The following is a 23,035-nucleotide window of genomic DNA, read 5'->3' on the forward strand; positions in this document are numbered from 1 at the left end:
ATTTGGACGAGGAGGCGGATCCTGGGGAGTCACACGCAGCACTGCTTGGCTTCGAAGGTGGCTTCGCTCGGCACACTTTAGCATAGTGCCCTTTCTTTCCACAAGCGGAGCAAAATACCGTCCTGGCCGGACATCGCTGACGAGGGTGCTTCGCCAATCCACAGAAATAGCATCCTGGAGCGGCCGCCGCCGTCAGGTCCGAGGTTGAAAGCACGATCGTGCAGTTCCTAAGAGCCGCAGGGTAGAGTTGAGTCGGTGGCTGTACTTGCCACGATGTTCCCACGTGGTCGGTGGGGTAAGTTTCAAGACTTCTGGAGGCCGTTTCCATCGCATCAGCCAATTCTACTGTCTTAGCTAGGTCCAAGTTACCTTGCTCTAGCAGCCGCAGGCGAATATAGGATGAGCCGATTCCCGCCACGAACGCATCTCGGATCAGATCGTTAGTGTACTGAGTGGCCGACACTGGCTTACAATTGCAGGCTCTGGCTAGCTGCTGAAGTTCGCGCAGGTACTGTGCCGTCGTTTTGCCGGGCTGCCGCCGTCGAGTGGCTAGTAGGTGACGAGCATGAATCTCGTTTGGCGGTTTATGGTACAGCTTCTTGAGTAATTCGATGGCCTCTTTGTAGTCTTGGGAATCACGGATTGTTGCATACACAGTGTCGCTTACCCTTGCATGGAGGACCCGCAATCTGTCGGCGTCGGTTTGGACAGCTGTTGAGGCATCGATATAATCCTGGAAACACTTCAACCAATGGTCGAAAGTGTTCGACGCTCCAGCGGCACGCGGATCTAAGGTAAGTCGATCTGGTTTTAACATTTGCTCCATGGTGTTTTTTTTTCCAAAACAAAATTTGTTGCTAATAAAATTGATGCGCGATTAATTCACTCGAGAGGCTAGATCGTACTCGGGAAATAAAGGCTTTTATTCGCAACAAGAATAGAGCACACTGCTTAACAATACTATCCCAGACTGAGGGTCACTAGGAAGTGCAGTGACCTTTATACCCCTATAGGAAGGCGGAGCCAACCGGAGTGTACCACAGAACAACACCAACAGGTGGAACACCCCAACCCTAACCCCAACAGCAACAAGAGTAACATATGTACAAGTACCCATAGTGATAACCATCTATGGTTCAGTACCCATAGTGGTAACCATCTATGGTTCAGTACCCATAGTGGTAACCATCTATGGTTCACCACACTCTGTGACTCTGTAGCTGCCCTCTATGTTTCTAAAAAACAGATAAAAGTTAAGATCTATCAAGCCCATGTTCCACCTTTGGGAAAAAGATACAAAAGTCTGAGGTCACGTCACAACCGACTCAAGAACAGCTTCTTCCATGCTGCCATCAGACTTTTGAATGGACTTACCTTGCATTAAGTTGATCTTTCGCTACACCCTAGCTATGACTGTAACACTACATTCTGCACTCTCGCCTTTTTCCCCTCCCCATGAATAATATGCCTTGTCTCTATAACGTGCAAGAAACAATACTTTTCACTGTATACTAATACAAGTGACAATAATAAATCAAATCAAATCAAAAATTGAGCAGCAACAGTGGAGAGAGAAAGGGAGTTCATGTTTCAAGTCCAATATGACTATTCTTTGGGACCATACACGTTATAGAGCTGGTAGAGCTCTAGAACTCCCTCACTAACAGCACTGTGAGTGTACCTACACGATGTGGAGGTGCCAGCGTTGGACTGGGGTAAACACAGTAAGAAGTCTAACAACACCAGGTTAAAGTCCAACAGGTTTATTTGGTGGCTAAGCTAGTGGCTTTTGCTACCAAATAAACCTGCTGGACTTTAACCTGGTGTTGTTAGACTTCTTACTGAGTGTACCTACACCACATGGACTGCAGCAATTCAAGAAGGCGGCTCAGCACCACTTCCTCAAGGGCAACCAGTGATGGAGATTAAAGGTTGGCCTAGCCAGTAAGGCCCACATCATATGGATTGAGAAAACAAATGTTATTTTGGTGTATGATAGTTTGTTTCTTACTAAGAAAGAAAAAGCTTTTTAGATGTGCCTATCAGTGACCTTGCGTCAAAAAAGTTCAATTTTACAAGTCCTCTTGAAGGTTTAGGGGGATTTGAGGAAAAACATTTTTACCCAGAGGGTGGTGACGATCTGGAATGTGCTGCCTGGGAGGGTGATGGAGGTGGGATGCCTCACAACCTTTAAACAAAACCTGGATGAGCACTTGGCACATCATAACATTCAAGGCTATGGGCCAAGTGCTGGTAAGTGGGATTAGGGTGGGCAGGTCAGGGCCTTTTATGCATTGGTGCAGACTCGATGGGCTGAAGGGTCTCTTAGGCACTGTAATATTCTGTGATTCTGTTGTATCTGTCCGCAAATGGGCGCGATCACTGAAAACTCAGCTTGCTGATTAATTCAATCAGGATGTGGCCGTGTTGGCGGGATCATCTTCTAACACAATAAAGCTAGCAAGGAAGACTCCAGGTACTCGGTTTCGTCTGGTACAAATAGCGCTTGAAATTCTCAAAGTGTTCATAATCAGGAGGGGTGATGATAGAGTCGTTGGAAAAAAACTGTTCCTATTGGTGGAAGAGTTGAGAACCAGAGGTCACTGATTTAACGTGACTGGCAAAACAAATGACGGCAGCAAGATGGCACAGCGGTTGGCACCCCTGCCTCACAGCACCAGGGATCCAGGCTCAATTCCGGGCTCATGTCTCTGTCTGTGTGCAGTTTGCACGTTCTCCCCATATCTGCCTGGGTTTCCTCCAGGTGCTCTGGTTTCCTCGCACAGTCCAAAGATGTGTGGGTTAAGGAATTAGCCACAATAAATTACCCCTTAGTGTCGGGGGACTAGCAGGGCAAATACATGGGGTTACGAGGATAGGGTCTGGGTGGGATTGTTATCAGTGCAGACTTGATGGGCTGAATGGCCTCCTTCTACACTGCAGGGACTCTATGATTCTATGACATGGGAATACATTTCAATAAGCGAGTGATTCTGATCTGGAATACATTGCCAGAATGGGTGGTGGGGGCAGATTCAATCTAAAAGGGGAAATATAACTATGGGGAAAGGATGGGAGAGTAAGTCTAGCTAAGTTGCTCTTGCAGTGAACTGTATGGACATGAGAGACTGAGTGGCATTTTCTATGCTGAAGTTTGCATGTGTCTGTGTGGGTTTCCTCTGCATGTTCCGGTTTCCTCCCACACTCCAAACATGTGCAGGTTAGGTGGATTGGCCGTGCTAAATTGTCCATTGGTTTTCCAAGATGCGTAGGTTAGATGGATTAGCCATGGGTTTATGGGGATAGGGCGGTGGGGGTGGCTTGGTTAAGTCACTCTGTCAAAGAGTCAGTGCAAAGTCAATGGGCCCAATGGCTTCCTTCTGCACGATAGGGATTCAAAGTATGGGCTGATAATGTGGCATCCGGGACCTCTGTGAATAATGGGACCAATTCTATCTCCTTAACCAATGAGACTTATGGGTTGAGACACAACAGAGAAACAAGGAGGGTGAATTTGAGTCAAATCAGGTACAAAAAAGAAATGAATAGAGGGAAAGAAAGATTGGAGTAAGAGGCAAAAAAAAAACAGAAAGGAAAAGATTCTAAAAAAAAACAGGATTTAAAATTTGCCGACTTTTAAAACCTCTGTCAATTTACTACACTCAGAAATGCGATTCTAGGGTTTAAATTGTTCCTTTTTTGAGCTATGGGAGATTGAGGAGTAGATTTCATTCAAATCATCATATCACTCGAAGAGTAAATGTGCTGTGAATTATGAGCCTGACGTTTTGTGGTGAGGTTAATGAACAAATCCAGGAAGTTCGTAAGAATAACAGGCAAGATACTCAGATGCAAACAGTGGAGTAACATTAATCAAACTGCAAATTTTTGGAGATTGGCAACTCGTGGCTTATCCCGACATTCCCAGAACACATTGGTATTAATGCACAAATCAGCCAATCTGCATCCCAAGCCTGTCGTTACTTTTCCCGTAGGATTTGGCCCAGCAAATACCTTTTATTTTTCAAATCATACATTTTGTTTCTCTCCTGCAGCTATTTTCTTCCCCTGCTTTTAAGTTCTTAAACACTAAGCACTGTTTCTGAAATTCCATGACACAGATTCCTAGCCGTGGCCTCCTATGCTGAACCGGCTGGGCTATGTGGGTACTTGAAAATGTTCCCCATTAGCATGCGTGAAGTAGGTTCAAGTGCCACTCGGGACATGACCCGAGTGCTCTCTGGCTGACGCCCACTGGAAATTCTGGCATCTGCTTATATTGTTGGGGATAGGGCTAAGTGAGGTCAGAGAGTCATAGAGGTTTACAGAATGGAAACAGGCCTTTCGGCCCAACTTGTCCATGCTGCCTTTTTAAAAAACCCCTAAGCTAATCCTAATTGCCCGCATTTGGCCCATATCCCTCTATACCCATCTTACCCATGTAACTATCAAAATGCTTTTTAAAAGTCAAAATTGTACCCACCTCTACTACTACCTCTGGCAGCTTGTTCCAGACACTCACCAATCTCTGTGTGAAAAAATTGCCCCTCTGGACACTTTTGTATCTCTCCCCCTCACCTTAAACCTATGTCCTCTAGTTTTAGACTCCCCACCTTTGGGAAAAGATATTGACTATCCAGCTGATCTGTGCCCCTCATTATTTTATAGACCTCTATAAGATCATCCCTCAGCCTCCTACGCTCCAGAGAAAAAGGTCCCAGTCTATCCAGCCTCTCCTTATAACTCAAACCATCAAGTCCCGGTAGCATCCTAGTAAATCTTTTCTGCAGTCTTTCTAGTTTAATAATATCCTTTCTATAATAGGGTGACCAGAACTGCACACAAGTGTGGCCTTACCAATGTCTTCTACAACTTCAACAAGACGTCCCAACTCTCGTATTCAATGTTCTGACCAATGAAACCAAGCATGCTGAATGCCTTCTTCACCACTCTGTCCACCTATGACTTCACTTTCAAGGAGTTATGAACATGTACCCCTAGATCTGTTTGTTCTGTAACTCTCCCCAATGCCCTACCATTAACTGAGTAAGTCCTGGCCTGGTTCAATCTACCAAAATGCATCACCTCGCATTTGTCTAAATTAAACTCCATCTGCCATACGTCAGCCCACTGCCCAATTGATCAACATCCCGTTGCAATTGGAGATAATTTTCTTCACTGTCCACTGTGCCACCAATCTTCATGTCGCCTGCAAATTTACTAACCATGCCTCCTATATTCTCATCCAAATCATTAATATAAATGACAAATAACATTGGACCCAGCACTGATCCCTGAGGCACACCGCTGGTCACAGGCCTTCAGTTTGAAAAACAACCCTCCACAGCCACCCTCTGGCTTCTGTGAAGAAGCCAATTTTGTATCCATTTAGATACGTCACCCTGGATCCTGTGAGATTTAACCTTATGCAACAATCTACCATGCGGTACCTTGTCAAAGGCCTTGCTAAAGATCATGTAGACAACATCAACTGCACTGCCCTCATCTACCTTCTTGGTTACCCCTTTGTGGTGAACCATCGTTGGTTCCCACTAGATAGTACTGAGCCAGGGTCTGGCCAGTACTACAAGTATGTATATATGTTGCTGTTGGGGTTAGGGATGGGTTGTTCTACTTGTTGCTGTTGGGGTTAGGGTGGGGTTGTTACACCTTTGTATTGTAGTATTGTGGTACATCCCAGTCGGGCTCCGCCTCCTGAGAGAGGTATAAAGGTCCCTGCTCTGTCTGGGACCCCTCAGTCTGGGATCGTGTATAGAATTAGTAGCTGCCTTGTTACAGCAAATAAAAGCCTTTATTTCCTGAGCATCAAGCCTCGTGTATGATAACATGCATCACCCTTCAAAAAACTCAATCAAATTTGTGAGACATGATTTTCCACTCACAAAGCCATACTGACTGTCCCTAATCAGTCCTTGCATCTCTAAATGCCTGTAGATCCTGTCTCTCAAAATACCTTCCAACAATTTACCCACCACAGATTTGAGGCTCACTGGCCTGTAGTTCCCAGGCTTTCCCCTGCAGCCCTTTTTAAACAAAGGCACAACATTTGCCACTCTCCAATCTTCAGGCACCTCACCTGTGACAATCGATGATTCAAATATCTCAGCTAGGGGACCTGCAATTTCCTCCCTAGCCTCCCACAATATCCTGGGATATACCTCATCAGGTCCCGGGAATTTATCTACCTTGATGCGCTTTAAGACTTCCAGCACCTCCTTCTCTGTAATATGTACACTCCTCAAGACATCACTATTTATTTCCCCAAGTTCCCTAACATCCATGCTTTTTTCAATCGTAAATATTGATGACAAATATTCATTTAGGATCTCACCCACCTCTTGTGGATCTGCACATAGATGACCTTGTTGATCCTTAAGAGGCCCTACTCTTTCCCTTGTTACTCTTTTGCCCTTTATGTATTCGTAGAAGCTCTTTGGATTCTCTTTTGCCTTATCTGCCAAAACAATCTCGTGTCCACTTTTTGCCCTCCTGATTTCTCTCTTAACTCTACTCCTATACCCCCTATACTCTTCAAGGGATTCACTTGATCCCAGCTGCCTATGCGTGTCATGTGCCTCTTTCTTCTTCTTGACCAGGGCCTCAGTATCCCGAGTCATCCAGGGTTTCCTACTTCTGCCAGCCTTGCCCTTCACTCTAAGAGGAATGTGCTTACCCTGAACCCTGGTTAACACACTTTTGAAAGCCTGCCACTTGCCAGACGTCCCTTTGCCTTCCCACACACTCCCCCAATTAACTTTTGAAAGTTCCTGCCTGATACCATCAAAATTGGCCTTGCCCCAATTTAGAATTTTAACTTTTGGGCCAGACTTATCATTCTCCATAGCTATCTTAAAACCAATAGAATTATGGTCACTGGTCCCAGACTGATCCCTCACTAACACTTCTGTCACCTGCCCTTTCTTATTTCCCAAGAGGAGGTCAAGTTTTGTCCTCTCTCTAGTCAGGCCATCCACATACTGAATGAGAAATTCCTCCTGAATACACTCAACAAATTTCTCTCCATCCAAGCCTCTGATACTATGGCTGTCACAGTCAATGTTGGGAAAGTTAAAATCTCCGACCATTACCACCCTATTTTTCTTGGAGCTATTTGTAATCTCCTTACATATTTGCTCCTCAATTTCCCACCGACTATTTGGGGGCCTATAGTACAACCCTATCAAAGTGATTTCCGTCTTCTTATTTCTCAGTTCTATCCATCTAGACTCAGTGGCCGAACCCTCGGATATATCCCCTCTCAGTACGGCCGTAATGTTTTCCCTAATCAAAAGTGCAACTCCCCCTCCTCTCTTACCTCCTGTTCTATCTTTCCTATAGCATCTGTATCCTGGAACATTGAGCTGCCAGTCCTGTTCCCCCCTTAGCCATATTTTAGTAATTGCTATAATATCCCAGTCCCACGTACCCATCCATGCCCCGAGTTCATCTGCTTTGCTCGGAGGTGGGGGAGGGTAGCAGGATCTCTCCCCTCCTGCACTCTATCCTGTTTATTTATTAGTGTCACAAGTAGGCTTACATTGACACTGCAATGAAGTGTCTGTGTGGATTTCCTCCGGGTGTTCTGGTTTCCTCCCACACTCCAGAGATGTGCAGGTTAGGTGAATTGGCCATCCTAAATTACCCATTAGTGTTCCAAGAGTGTAGGTTAAATGGATTAACCATGGTAAAGTGTGGGGATAGGGCAGGAGGAGAGGGCCTGGCCTAATCCTGCTTTTAGTTTCTATGAAGCTGCTGTGAAAATCCCCTAGTCGCCACACTCTGGCGCCTGTTTGGGCACATTGAGGGAGAATTTAGCATGGCCAATGCACCTAAGGTGCCCAATTGGTAGATTTTTTTAAAAGAACGATTTGAAATCTTTTTGAGACTGCAGAGCAGGCCAGTGTGGGACGCACATGGGTTGTCCTTATGGACGGTTATGCCTCTCGTGGCTTCCACTTTGACATCAGGAAGTCCTGGTTTTTGGAACTCCTGCTCCTAGCTCGGATTCCTTTGCTGTAATTTATCTTGTCGGTGGCAGAAAAAAATTCCACCCGAATGTTATAAAACTGACAGATAACCAACAATAACGTGAAACAGATCTCTCAAAATGCCGCGATGTAAATTGAACAATACGCAGCATTATAAAATGGAGAAGAGATTCAACAATTCTGTTCTCATTCCTCAACTTGCAAAGGAAGATGTTGTAACAGCTCCAATGAGATAAAATTAATGAACACTGAAACAGATCTTGAGCATTGATCAAAACCAAATAAGGAAGGAACTTGTTGCTAAATAAAGTGGGTCTAAGAATAGAGACAAAGCATCAGAAAATGTCTTGTTTGGAGACTTGTAAAGCAAGTGCGTATGAATAACAAGGTGGATGAATAGACCCCGCTAATAGGTTGTATGTATTATGTGAAGGGGAAATCTGAGCTAAATAATGTTAATTAGTTGCATGATGCCAATAAAGATCAATAAAAGGGACTTGAGAAAAGATATACTGGCACTGGAGGGGGTGCAGAGGAGATTCACTAGGTTGATTCCGGAGTTGAGAGGGTTGGTTTATGAGGAGAGACTGAGTAGACTGGGGCTATACTCATTGGAATTCAGAAGAATGAGGGGAGATCTTATAGAAACATATAAGATTATGAAGGGAATAGATCAGAAGCAGGGAAGTTGTTTCCACTGGCGGGTGAAACTAGAACTAGGGGGCATAACCTCAAAATAAGGGGGAGCAGATTTCGGACCGAGTTGAGGAGGAACTTCTTCACACAAAGGGTTGTGAATCTGTGGAATTTCCTGCCCAGTGAAGCAGTTGAGGCTACTTCATTGAATGTTTTTAAGGCAAGGATAGATAAATTTTTGAACAGTAAAGGAATTAAGGGTTTGGTGAGCGGGCGGGTAAGTGGAGCTGAGACCACAAGAAGATCAGCCATGATCTTATTGAATGGCGGAGCAGGCTCGAGGGGCCAGATGGCCTACTCCTGCTCCTAGTTCTTATGTTCTTATGTTCTTATGAAAGGGTGTTTGGGTATGAGGGTAGACCAGGTTAAGGTAAGTGGATAAGGGGTTGGGTCATGTTAAATCATGTTGAGACATAAATCTATCACATCAGTTGTCAGCTGGCACTGCAATTTACAAACTGACTGTGTTAAAAATTTGGGAGCAGATTTCATAGAAATGTAGAAATAGGAGCAGCAAGTGGGCCATTTGGCCCTTCGAGCCTGCTCTGCCGTTCACTATGATCATGGCTGATCATCCAATTCAATAATCTGATCCAGCCTTCTTCCCATATCTTTTCATCCCCTTCACCTCATCTGCTATATTTAACTGCTTCTTGAAGACATTGAATGTTTTGGCCTTAAATATTTTCTGTGGTCGCAAATTCCACAGGTTCACCAGTACCTGGGTGAAGAAATTTCTCCTCATCTCAGTCCTAAATCCTGTATCCTCAGACTGTGACCCCTGGTTCTGGACACCCCCACCATCGGGAACATCCTTCTTGCATCTACCCTGCCTGGCCCTGTGAGAATTTTATAGGTTTCTGTGAGATCCCCCTTCATTATTCTGTACTCCAGCAAATGCAGTCCTAACTGACTCAATCTCTCCTCATACGTCAGTCCTGCCATCCTAGGAATCAGTCCAATCTTTGCGTGCTTGGTGATTACTCCTTCCACAGTTGGTGAGAACTGAAAGGGCCTTGGACAGAGAGATAGTTCAGCTGGAGCACACCATGCAGGAAAGCTACTGGAGGCTTGGGTACCTGAGTGGCTACAGGTAAGTGATTGTTAGTCAGTTTTAAGAGAATGGGGTTGGGGTGGGAGGCAATGGGCTTCCATTGAGTGAGTGACGCTGCAGTGTTCTTAAGACTTAAGCCTTGAAACGTTAACCCTGTTTCTTTCTCCACAGATGCTGCCTGACTGGTTGAAAGAACATTCTCTCATTATTTCAACACGTCAGTTTATCAGTGTCTATAAAATAAAGCAGCTTTTCACACTGTGTTGAAAATTAGTCGGGATCCATTGAACAGACCATTTAGAAGGTGCAATGGAACCTGGCAGGGAAAGGCAGGATGTAGGATGGGAGTGGAACCAATCTCCCGTTATTACTTGTTGTACAAAAACATCAAGCAGTGAAAGGTAAGGAACTTGCTGTTTTTCTGAGTACTCGCTGTCACTCAGCGGGTTCCGTATCTCCGAACACATAATGGTCCAGACCTTCCAATCAAGATCGGAACTCCTAATTCTGACCCTGTTCAGACAAAAAAAATACACTTTTAGCTTTTGCGGATATTTCAGGGCAGTCTTCCGATGGAGAGTCCTGCAGAACTGACTCAGTGTAGGAAGCCTCGGAGGGAACGGTGGAGAGAATCCATGTGGAAGCCACGGCCCCTGTTCACAACACGAGGTGCCATATTCCAGTCGGCAAACAATTAAATGTCCAAAGCTTTGAAAAACTACAGGGAAGGTAAGTGGGCAAGGGGTTATGGTAAGTATGAGGGGGTATGGTGGGTGAGGTAAGTGGGTAAGGGTAAGGGTGGAGGTGGGTAGGGTGGTAGGTGTTTCGGGTGGATGGGTGACAGATGGGTGCGGTGGCAGGTGGGGGAAGTGGGTAGGTAGGTGAGGTGGGCAGGTTGGCAGCTGCATGAGGGGTAAGTGGGTCGGGAGAGTGTCAGGGGGTCAAGAGGGAGATGAATGGGTCGCCGGGGAGTTGGGTCAGGTTGGGTTGGGGGTGATGGAGACCAGGAAGGAGTCGAGGGGTCGGGCTAGTTGGGTGGTGGGAACTGATTGGGACAGGGTACATTGGAGGGGTTGGGACTTCAGGGGGGCTGTTGAGGGGAAGTGGGAGTCAGAAGAATTGGATGGTGGGGCTACTCAGATTAGGTTAAGGGAGTGGGAGAAGTTGGGTGGTGGGGCTAGTTGGGTTGAGGGACATTGGAGGGTTGAGAGGAGTTGGGAGATCGGGGTGAAGGGTGATTGAGGGGGTCTAAAGAGTTGGATAGTAGGGGCAAGTTAGATTAGGTTGAGTGGGAAATAGTCAGATGACGGGGCTAGTTGGGATGGGCGAGATTCGAGGATTGGGAGGAGTTGGGAGGTCAAGGGGCTTGTTGTGGGGTCAGGAGAGTTGGATGGTGAGGGTTGGTTTGATTAGATTGGAGGAGTCAGGGAAGGAGGGTGTTAAATGTGGGTGAGGGGTTGGGGAGACAAGTGTGTCAGGGTGGAGTCAGGTTAATCATGTTGTCAAGGGGGTAATCGTCATGTTGTGGGGTATCAGTGGGTCAAGGGGGGGAATTCAGGGGTTGGGGAGGGGTTCAGTGTGAGTGATTGGGGGGTCAGTTGTACAGTTACTCAGGAATTAGACTAGAATTTTTCTATCTAACATTTCCTGGTTAACTATCCAGGTAAATACGTTGGAACTGTCTGGAGTCCCCGACTTTAACGCAGAGTTTGAAAGTTTTTCACAGAATCCGGGAGACAGGGTATTACCCATCAGATGTTCAGACAGAATCGCAACAGAGTCCTTGGCCCTAGCAGCGGAAAGCCATGGGTCACCGGAAATAGAATTTGTGGCTCACTTACCTCCACTGAAAAATCCTGATCCGACTCCCAATCGGAGAAACAACCTTCGGCTTGCAGCGAGAGAGTCTCCGCGGGCCCCAGTGCAATGCAGCCCTCTTACGACAGGCCCAGATTGGGAACATCCATTGAGTGCCAGCTTTGATACCACAGTTTTAAATTGAAGACACAGACAGCAAAACGATTCCCTGCTGGTATAAAGCTATCGTGAATCTTCTAAAATCTGTTTTTGTTATTTCTTTTAAATAATTAATGCTTTCGTTATTGGCTCATTTAAAGTGTAATTTAAAATTTTATTTTTTATGATTGAAGATGATTATTATTCAATATTTGTAAGCGAACAAAGATTTTCTTATTTGTTTTAAATCTGTGACATTACTATATAAATCTGCAATATTATTCTATTACTTTATGTGTGGTGTGTTTCAAAGTATTTGTATGTTTTCAATTAGAATATGGCGACTCAAAATGTAGCCGTGAAGAGAAGTCAGAACTTCCCAGAAGATGAGTCGGACGCCTTGTTGAATGTGGTTGAACAGAGGTGAGTTAATATTCGAGGACAAGGAAAATCTAAACCTCCAAGGAAACGTCAATCTGTGGCTTGGAAGCAGGTTGTGGCAGTTCTCACAGCAATCAGTGTGGTGCCTAGGATGGCGGATCAGTGCGGGAAGAAGCTTAATGATTGAATGTGTTCAGCCAGGGTATGTACATATCTTAATACATAAAAGTAATTGCTAAAATCCATCCTAGTTTCTGACTGTAAAGAGGAGCAATGGTTGTTCTGGCTAGTCAGTTTTCAACGTGTCAAATACAATCTTGATAACACACAATGACGAGTAGAATCTTCCCATCCCGCCCACTGTGGGAATCGTAGCGAGCGGGACAGGAAAATTTGGCGGACCCATGTAATGGTCCATTAACCTCGGGCGGGTATTTGCGGCCTTGAGGTGCGCGTGGCCAGAAAATCCCGTCCTCTGTCTCTTTGCTAACTTTCTGAGGTGTCAAAAATGCAGTAACGTTAGGTGTGCAATGAAGTAGGCCCATCCGATCTGGATAAGACACAACGGTGTCTCCTTGCTAACTTTCTGACATGTCATAAAATGGAGATGGTTCTGACCTTGTCATAAGTGTTATAGTGGAACAAGTTTCCAAGGGCACAAGCTTTCAGCTTTCTCCAGAGGTTTTTAAATGTGTTTCAAGACATGATAGCAAGATTTTTAAAAGACATTTATCTGATTATTTTTATGCTGTTTATTAGTATATTTATGCCTTCACTAAAACATTTTCCTGTTCGAATACGCTGTTTACTTCAATTATGTTATTCAGCTTTAATAATCTTATATTTAAATGTTGTGTTTTGATGTTGCAATGTGACCTTTGTAGCAGCCTGTAAAGTTTAATGAAAAACATTTATTAACAGAAATAATGTTATAAATACAAAGTTCAACTTCACGTTTAACTTACGCAGCTGACAGTTGGGACAAGAACTACCTCGGGCAGGATTTTACGGCCTTGCTCATCCCGAAACAGTAAAATCCCACCCGAGGTCACTGGACCTTTCCATGTTCCGCCCCTTGCCCACTCCGATTCCCGTGCCGGGCGGTAAAATTCAAGCCCTCAACTTTTTCAATTTTTTGGCAATAAAATATATTGCTGCCTTATTATTGTAAATAGGGAGGAAGGGAAGGGAAGGGAATAATGGGGAGAAGAGAGGAAGCGAAGGGAATGATGGAGGGAGAAGAGGGAAGGGAATGATGGACAAAAGAGAGGGATGGTGGGTATGATGGAGGAAAAAGAGGGAGGGAAAGGAATGAGGGAGGGAGGGTAATGATGGAGGGAAGGAAGGGAATGGAGGGAGGGATGGACAGAGGAGGGCATGATGGAGGGACAGAAGGAAATGAGAAATGGAGAGGAGGCAGGGAGAGAAATGAATGATGGAGGGAGGGACGGATGGAGGGAGGGAGGGAGGAAGCGACATATTCTTAATTTTCAATGTTCAGTGTCCATAAGCAGCAGCAGCCAGGCGATCCTGTGATCAAGTTTTCAATCTGCACTGCATTCTGGAATACCTCAGGAAGATAGTTCACATCAGCTTACAGGAGGCTTGCACATGTCATTTTAAGGATTACACTTTCCTAAAGCATTTGAAATAGCCAAGTTGCGTATTACCCACTGTAAATGCAGAACTCATTTCATCAAACTGACTACTGAAGAGGCTTCTAAAGATCAACGTTGAATCAGGAAGACTCGTAAAATTAGAATAAACAACACTGCTTAAAATACATTGCAAAATCTAAATGAACATTAGCTGAAACTTATTACTGACCCTTCAAACCCACTTTGTTACTTATGAAAGTATTTTTAATGGAATTAACAGCGCAGTGTCATGACAAAGTTGTAAAAAATATATTTCTTTCTTTCACTTTCTGTGCATTCCATATATTTCAATCATCGTTTCAACACATTTATAAAGAAGGTGCCCACCTAAGGAACCTCTCCGATACGTCTGCTGCCTCTGCTCACTGCAACTCGAACAGAGCAAAAGTGTGTCAACAAGCATGTGTAAATGCTCACCTATCATTAGGGCAGGCGAGCAATCCAGCCTCCAATCCACTGACTCTGTCTACACTTCCCACTGCCTCGGCAAAGCAGCCAGCATAATCAAGGACCTCACGCACCCCGGACATTCACTTTTCCACCTTCTTCCAACGGGAAAAAGATACAAAAGTCTGAGGAAACGTACCAACCGACTCAAGAACAGCTTCTTCCCTGCTGCTGTCAGACTTTTGAATGGAGCTACCTTGCGTTAAGTCGATCTTTCTCTACACCCTTGCTATGACTGTAACACTACATTCTGCACTCTCTCCTTCTCTACGGTATGCTTTGTCTGTATAGCGCGCAATAAACAATATTTTTCACTGTCTGCTAATACAGGTGACAATAATAAATCAAATTAAATCAAATCAAAGTTAGTGCTGTCCCATCATTGAGGCACTTCCATCCTAATAGTAAAAAAAAACCTTCGGTTGGAGACCTGGGCTGAAAGATGGCAGATGGAATTTAACCCGGACAAATGTGAGGTGATGCGATTTGGAAGGTCTACTGCAGAAGGAAAGTATACAGTAAATGGTAGAGCCCATAAAAATATTAGCATACAGAGGGGGCGAGACGTGCAGATCCACAATTCCCTAAAGGTGGCAACTCAGGTGGGCAAGGTAGTCAAGAAGGCATTTGGCATGCTGGCCTTCATCAGTCAGGGCATTGAGTATAGGAATCGGAAAATCGTGTTGCAGCTATATAAGACTTTGGTTAGGCCGCATTTGGAGTATTGTGTACAATTCTGGTCGCCACACTACCAGAAAGATGTTGATGCATTGGAAAGGGTGCAGAAGAGATTTACCAGGATGTTGCCTATTTTGGAGGATATGGACTATGAAGAAAGGTTGAACAAACTTGGATTGTTTTCATTGGAGCGTCAGAGGATGAGGGGACCTGATAGAGGTTTACAAGATTGTGACAGGTTTGGACAGAGTGGATAGTCAGAGTCTTTTTGCCAGGGTCAAAGGGGCAATTACTCAGGGGCATAGGTTGAAAGTGATGTAAGGGGCAAGTTTTTCGCACAGAGGGTGGAGAATGCCTGGAACGTGCTGCCGGGGGAGGCGGTGGAAGCAGATTCTATAACAACGTTCAAGAGGCATTTGGGTTGGTACATGAATAGGCAGGGAATAGTGGGATATGGACACGTAGAGGCAAAAAATATTAGAGGCATCTGTGTCGGTACAGGCTTGATGGGCCAAAGGGACTGTTCCTGTGCTGTACTGTTCTTTGTTCAGTCAGAGGTTTGAACGCAGTGTGCTTTTCAAGCGCCAGTCCATGCGACAGGAATTCCGTATAGTCCTGGTAGCTAATGCTCTCCACACACCTGGAAATATCAAGGAAGTTATGGGCCCTCGTGTTGGGACTTCTGGGGGGTTCCGTAGCATGTTTCCGCAGTATGTCTCATCTCTGACTATCCGGAGATGGAAGATCTGGGCAATTAAGTAGCACTGTAGGAAACATTAAAGATGCGATCTTACCGGCCTTCACGCCACACTGCCGCTGTAGCAAGGTCAGAGAATTTGGCAGCCAGCCAAATCTCCATTCAATACAGTGTGATAGGAAAATCCTGCCGGCGTGAACTGTTGTAACATTCCGACCAGAGAGACAGAGAGCAGGATTTCACACTGAAACAGCAGCAGGTGCAGCCTTTAATGTTGATTTGATTTATTATTGCCACGTATATTAGCATATCATGAAAAGTATTGCTTCTATACAAAGCATATTGTACATAGAGAAGGAGAGAGTGCAGAATGTAGTGTTACAGTCAGAGCTAGGGTAAAGAGAAAGATCAGCTTAATATAAGGTAGGTTAAAGGGCAGCATGGTGGCACAGTGGTTAGCACTGCTGCCTCACAGCGCCAGGGACCCGGGTTCAATTCTTGGCTTGGGTCACTGTCTGTGTGGAGTTTGCACGTTCTCCCTGTATCTGTGTGGGTTTCCTCCGGGTGCTATGGTTTCTTTCCCCAGATGTGCAGATTAGATTGACCATGCTAAATTCTCCCTCAGTGTACCTGAACAGGTGCCAGTGTGGCGACTAGGGGATTTTCAGAGTAACTTCATTGCAGTGTTAATGTAAGCCTACTCGTGACACTAATCAATAAACTTTTTTTTCAGTTATACAACTATATCTTCCCACTTGAAGACAGTATTAAAAACGCTACATGTTACACACACACTACCCCATTCACCCTGGTGGGCAGAAATTGCCAAGAAGAGAATAAATAAATGATAATGTTGCGTTTGAATGGTATATCTGTGGCTGGAGCGCATCATTAGCCAATGGCTTCGTCATGCATCAGAGTTCAAAGTTTGTGCGTGGCAGGAGGCTTGCCAGATTTCCAGCAATGTGAGACGTGTCGGAAAAGTGATCCGATGATTGCGGTTATAATGCAACCCGGAAAGCAATACAAGTCCAAACAGTGTCAGTGTTGAGGCCGCTCCCTGGGCACAACTCTCGTTAAGGAGAGAGAGACAGTCTGTCCCGAAAGTGACTTGTATGTAACCGCGCCCGAAACTTGCAGAGAGTCGAGCCACTTTCGCCGTTTATGATGATATCTCTGATCAGGAAAGCAGAGACGGCCCTCAGTATTAATGTCTGTGCAGCCAGGGCGCTGCAGGAACTGCTCAAAACAAACCTGGGACCCAAAGGTACCATGAAAATGTTAGTTTCCGGCGCCGGAGACATCAAACTAACCAAAGACGGCGGTGTGCTGTTAAGGGAGATGCAATTGCAACATCCCACCGCCTCCTTCATTGCCCAGGCGGTGGCTGCTATGGATGACACTGTGGGAGATGGAACTACCTCTGCTGTGCTAATCATTGGGGAGCTCCTGAAACAGGCTCAACGCTACATCTCAGAGGGGGTTCATCCACGAGTCATCGTAGAAGGGTTGGAATTAGCCAAGGAAGAAGCAATATGCTGCCTGGATGAACTCTGGGAAGATGATGATGGCTTCGTCAGGAAGAAAGTAGCTCGGACCTCGCTTGGGACCAAGGTTCACCCAGAGTTGGCCGATCTCCTGACGGATCTGGTGGTGGAAGCAGTGACATCCATTCATCAGCACAGGCAGCCCATTGACCTGAACCTGGTGGAAATAATGGAGATGCAACAGCAGACAGACTGCGACACGATCCTAGTCAAAGGGCTGGTTCTAGATCACGGAGCTCGCCATCCTGACATGAAGAAGCGATTAGAGGATGCCTACATCCTCACCCTGAATGTCTCCCTCGAATACGAGAAAACAGAAGTCAATTCAGGCTTCTTTTACAAGACGGTGGAGGAGAGGGAAAGGTTTGTGAAAGCTGAGCGACAGTTCATTGAGGAAAGAGTGAAGACCATCATTGCACTGAAGAGAAAGGTGTGCGGTGACTCCAACAAAGGATTTGTTGTGATCAACCAGAAAGGCATTGACCCGCTGTCACTGGAGATGTTTGCAAAGGAGGGAATTGTAGCCCTGCGAAGAGCCAAGAGGAGGAACATGGAGAGGCTGCCACTGGCATGTGGAGGTCTGGCAGTGAACTCTGTGCAGGACCTGAGTGAAGAGTGCTTGGGCCACGCGGGACTAGTGTATGAGGAGACACTAGGAGACAGCAAGTACACTTTTATTGAAAAGTGTGATAACCCCCAATCGGTTACGCTGCTTATTAAAGGACCCAATAAGCACACAATTACCCTGATCAAGGATGCTATCCGGGATGGGATGCGAGCCGTGAAGAACACCATCGAGGATGGCGCTGTCATGCCTGGAGCAGGCGCTGTTGAAATACGCATCGCAAGTCAGTTATTGCATTACCGTGATAAGGTCAGTGCTTGTGCACGATTTGGATTTCAAGCTTTCGCTGACGCCATTCTGATCATCCCAAGGACATTAGTCCAAAATGCAGGATATGACCCTCAGGAGATTGTGTTAAAGGCCCTGAGCCAAGGACAGCAAACGACACTACCAGTGGGCATTGATTTATCCTGTGGCGAGTTAATAGTCGACTGGGAGACTCCTATATGGGACACCGCTTGTGTCAAGCATCAGTTGATACATACGTGCACTGCAGTAGCAAGCAACCTCCTCTTAGTAGATGAGATTGTTGGAACTGGAATAATTTCAGAGAAAAAGTGAATGGATCTGACTGGATTATCAAAGTCTCATTGATTTCAAGACTCCATTGAATTTGATGCAGATCAAAGTTGAAGTCATGGAAATGTACAGAATATGATGAAGGGTGAATACATCTGGAACGGATAAGGAAAGTTGTCATGACCAAAATTGAATAAATATTATCAAGATGCCCTTGTTCTCCAGTTTTATTTTTCTGCACTATTTCAGTTCAATGCCTTGTGAAGGAATCACCAATACAGGAAGGCCTGATGGATTCAAGGTGATGTCTAATTTTTCAAACGGTGAAATGAACCTAGATAACCTTAACTCGCATCAATAATTGGCAAAACAATGTCAATTGTTCGGACAAAAAAAAAGGAAAATAATCTAATATATACCAGATAATTCGAATCTCCCTGAAAAATCTGCTTGAAATGTTCAGAAGACAGCTCAAGTGGACGTTGATATGTATTATGATGTAGACTTTCAGAAAATTATTGCTATGATCGAATGTTGCTATCTTTGAAAGCTAAGTGTAACAAATTTTATTTTTCAATTTAATCATAAGTTCAGAAACAGAAAATGCTGGAAATACTTAGGAGGTCAGAACTGATGAAAGGTCAGGAACCTGAAACATTAACTCAGGTTCCACAGATGCTGCCAGACCTGCTGAGTTTTTCCAGCATTCTCTGTTTTGCAACATTTGCAGTATTTTGGTTTTGTTCCAAAAGTTTAGATGAATTTGAGGCTTACTTCTCTGCAATTTATTACAGATTAAGAAAATACTACCTATTATAGAACGGGTTGTCAGATTGGTAAATCCTTCTGACCAGTGTCCCCTTTTGAGACCCCCCCCCCCCTCCCACCCCTCCTCCCAGTCCTGAGGTGGGTTTTCCCACAACGAGCCACTGGCATGATTTTCCAGTCCCGCCGAAGCCTTTGGCCTTTTACATGTGGTTTTTCCGAAGGCAGCCAGAAAATCCCACCCTAATTTTTTTTGTGGTGCGCGATCTATCCATTTGAATGCAAAGTACTTTAAAGTTTTTCTTCTGCATGACTGTGCATATCTTAACGTGGACACAATGTCAGTGGTCTGTGTGTAGAATCTTCTGTTTTGCTGGATGGTTGCATGGGTCCAGCTTGACAAGAAATATTACTGCTGACCTAAGCCATTTTACAAAGAATATTAAAGTATCATTGCACAACATTCCTTCCAGTTAAAGTATCATTGCACAACATTCCTTCCAGTTAAAGCTGATTGCAGGACTGATGGAAATTGGGAAATGTTGTGAAACTGTTCATGTCTTGCGTTATCGCTGGGGCGTCGAACATATTGTTTCTAGTGTGTAACAAATGAAAACAGATCCCATATACAAGACTATGTTTAATCTGTGCTGATCTATGATGTGGTGCAGGAAAGGTCCAAGTTCAATCTCTGGCTTGAGATGGCAGGGCCCAGGGTGAATAATAGGCCTAGTTATTGTTCCTGGAATTATCTGCAGCATTTCTGCTCTGTGTTCATTTTATTCTGAGAACAATTGGCATCAGTCTCATAGTCAGAGGTAACACTGTAAATCATGAAACAGCTTTAGTGGGTGGCACAGTGGTTAGCACTGCTGTCTCACAGCGCCAGGGACCCGGGTTCCATTCCTGACTTGGGTCACTGTCTGTGTGAAGTTTGCGCATTCTCCCCGTGTCTGTGTGGATTTCCTCCAGGTGCTCTGGTTTCCTCCCACAGTGCAAAGATGTGTAGGTTAGGTTGATTGGCCATGATAAATTGCTTTTTAGTGTCCCAAGATGTGCAGGTTAGGGGGATTAGCAGGATAAATGTGTGGGATTACGGGGATAGGGCCTGGGTGGGATACTCTGTCTTAGAGTCGGTGCAGACTCGATGGGCCGAACGGCCTCCTTCTGCACTGTAGGGATTCTATGAATCATTCAAAGATAGTTGTCTCCAAAAACAAGCAGCAACAATCCTTTGCTGACGTGACTAAAAATTATGGGCATTCTGCCAACAGGACCATGGTTGCTTGTTCCGGCAGATTCTCCTGGGAAGATGTCAGCGTCTGTTTTTTAATGACAATTTAAAAAAATCCTACTTGAGCCATCAAAACAAAATAAAATGGTTTCCAAGCGCAGGGACCTTTACAGTTCTAATCGTGAACAATTTCTAGCTTGCAGCAGTTCCTCTCTGCTGCGTGACATCCGGGTCTGCAGACTGTATATCACACGAATAAAAGATGGAGGGATGGTTCTTGGTAGGGGAGTATTAACCTGGTTCTCAAATATGGAGCTACTGTGGAGCTTCGTCTTAGCTCTCCCCAGGTATAGTTCAATCAACGCTACACAGCTAACTGATTTCAGATTCCCCACTAGAGGAGCCAATCTGAGAGACAGAATTATTTTTGCTGAATTGCAAGTTTTATCGTCGGTTTTGGGCCACAAACAACACTTAAACCCAGAATACTCAATTTCCAAGCTTTAAATACTTGTGCACAAGTGAGAGCACGGTGCAGCGTAATGCAATGTAAAGTGGTCTGTTGGTAAATACAGACAATTTAGCAGTTATAGTTAATTACAGCAAATGAGAAACGAGCAACTTTTTAATCCTTCATTTGCATACATATCCACCAATCATAGTATACCTTTTTGCCCTTATCCAATAAGAAAACTGCCTCCTGCTAATCCTTCATTAGCATAATATGTCCCCATATCTTGCTCTTTGGTATTTTGTTCTGGAATTGTCTTATTTTCCATCCTGTGGCCAAGGTTGGAAGCAGTGTTTATGGAACTAACACAAGGTTTGGATTTAGTCGCTTATCCTGAGTAGGTAAGCGTTGGCTTCACTGAAGGCCTCGTATGCTGATAAACATTTTCCATTACTTGGCAGAGGTTTTTTTTCGACAATTCTGGAACTTTAATTTTCACAATTGTTGTAACCTAGCTTCCACAGTCTCACTCGAAAGAATGCAACTGAAAAATGAACTGTTTATATATAGAGTAAGTTGTCAATTTATAGCCCAGCGACTGCTTTTAGCACTTGGGAGTGTTTGGCGACTTGTTAGCCAAGATGTTTATGAGATTAGGCATTGAGTAAGTTTCCGGTACTTTAAGCACAGTTGAAAGAATAAAAATTAGTCATTTCCCAGGAGCTGTTTTCATGGAACGCAATATTAAAGACAAGCAGTTCAGTATAAAGAGATCCAATAAACCGGACAAAATAATCAATTTTTGTAAAACCTGAGTCTTCTCTCTTTTATTAAAGTTGAAAGTGAATGGCGCTTGCAGATGATGCGAGTAAACATGCAACAGCGACATCACATATAATAAAAACAAGCAGTCTTATCCAGCTTCAAACTTACATTGCTTTCCAGGTACTTAGTTTAGTATAATAAACCAAAGGACAGGAGTTGACTCAAATTCACTTCAACAAACTTTTGTTTATTTAACACTTTAGATACCAAACTCATAGAAACCCTACAGTGCAGAAGGAGGCCATTCGGCCCATCGACTCTGCACTGACCACAATCCCACCCAGGCCCTATCCCCATAACCCCATGCATTTAACCTAGCTAGACCCCCCGACACTAAACAACCCGCACATCTTTGGACTGTGGGAGGAAGAATGTGCAAACTCCACACAGACGGTGACCCAAGCCAGAAATCGAACCCAAGTCCCTGGCGCTGTGAGGCAGCAGTGCTAACCACTGTGCCACTGTGCCACTGTGCCGCCCCTCTCATAAACTTACAACAGTTGCAACGCTTTAACTATTATACTTTAACTCTGTGGGCGCAATCTTACTGGCCGTTCACGCCACGCTTCTCACTGTAGCCTTCTAACCAGTATCTGTGTTTAATTGTAACTTGACCAATGTTCCTATCATGCTTGACTCTCATTGTTACAATTGATCTTACCGCTAATATTATTGTTATTATTGTATTTGCTGCTGTAATCGTTGTTGTAGTCATCCCTCTGGTCACAACAACATCAAACATACCTACACTTGAGGTGCCATACTAGTGAAGCTACAGGACTACAATGCATGCTAAATAGTGGAAGCAGAATGCAAGTGACAGAGTATGCCGATCTCACAACCTACCACCAGATCAAAGCTTAGCAGTCCTGCCACATCCAGTTACAGATGTTGGTGGATAATTAAACAACTAACATGTGAAGAGACTCCATAAACATCTCCTATCTTGACAACGGTAGGACCCAGCACATCAATGCAAAAGGCAAAACTGAGGCATTGCAACCCCGTTCAGCTCCAATTGCCATGTGGATATTAGTCTTCTCCTGAGGTCCCCAGCATCGCAGTCTTCAGCTAATTTGATATCAGAAGGCACTGGATACTGCAAATGCTCTGGGCCCTGGCAACATCCTGGTAAGAACATTGAAGACTTGTGCTCCAGAATTAACAACATCCATAACCAAGCTGTTCTAGTACAGCTATGACACTTTTTAAATTCATTCATGGGATGTGGGTGTCGCTGGTTAGGCCTGCATTTAATGTCCATCCTTAATTGCCCCTGAGGAGGTGGTGGTGAGCTATGTTCTTGAGCCACTGCATTCCTTGTAGTACAGGTACACACTCAGCGCTGTTAAAGAGAGAGTTCCGGGATTTTGACCCAGAGACAGTGAAGAAACAGCGATATATTTCCAACTTGGGATGGTGGGTAATTTGGAAGGGAACTCTCTGGCCATGGATCCCTGCAGCCCGGGCTTCCTGCTGGGTCTGGCCCGGGT

The 23,035-nt window shown here is 44.7% G+C and overlaps 1 pseudogene across 1 annotated transcript; it reads left to right on the forward strand.

Annotated features, from left to right (window-relative positions):
- Positions 1 to 16,560: 16,560 nt before the first annotated feature.
- On the forward strand, positions 16,561 to 21,684 carry LOC144495578 (T-complex protein 1 subunit zeta pseudogene; annotated as a pseudogene). Its single transcript, XR_013498287.1, has one exon. The product of XR_013498287.1 is annotated as a T-complex protein 1 subunit zeta pseudogene (transcript).
- Positions 21,685 to 23,035: the final 1,351 nt, after the last annotated feature.

This window comes from Mustelus asterias, chromosome 7 (assembly GCF_964213995.1).
Source record: "Mustelus asterias chromosome 7, sMusAst1.hap1.1, whole genome shotgun sequence".
In the NCBI taxonomy this organism is placed as follows: domain Eukaryota; kingdom Metazoa; phylum Chordata; class Chondrichthyes; order Carcharhiniformes; family Triakidae; genus Mustelus; species Mustelus asterias.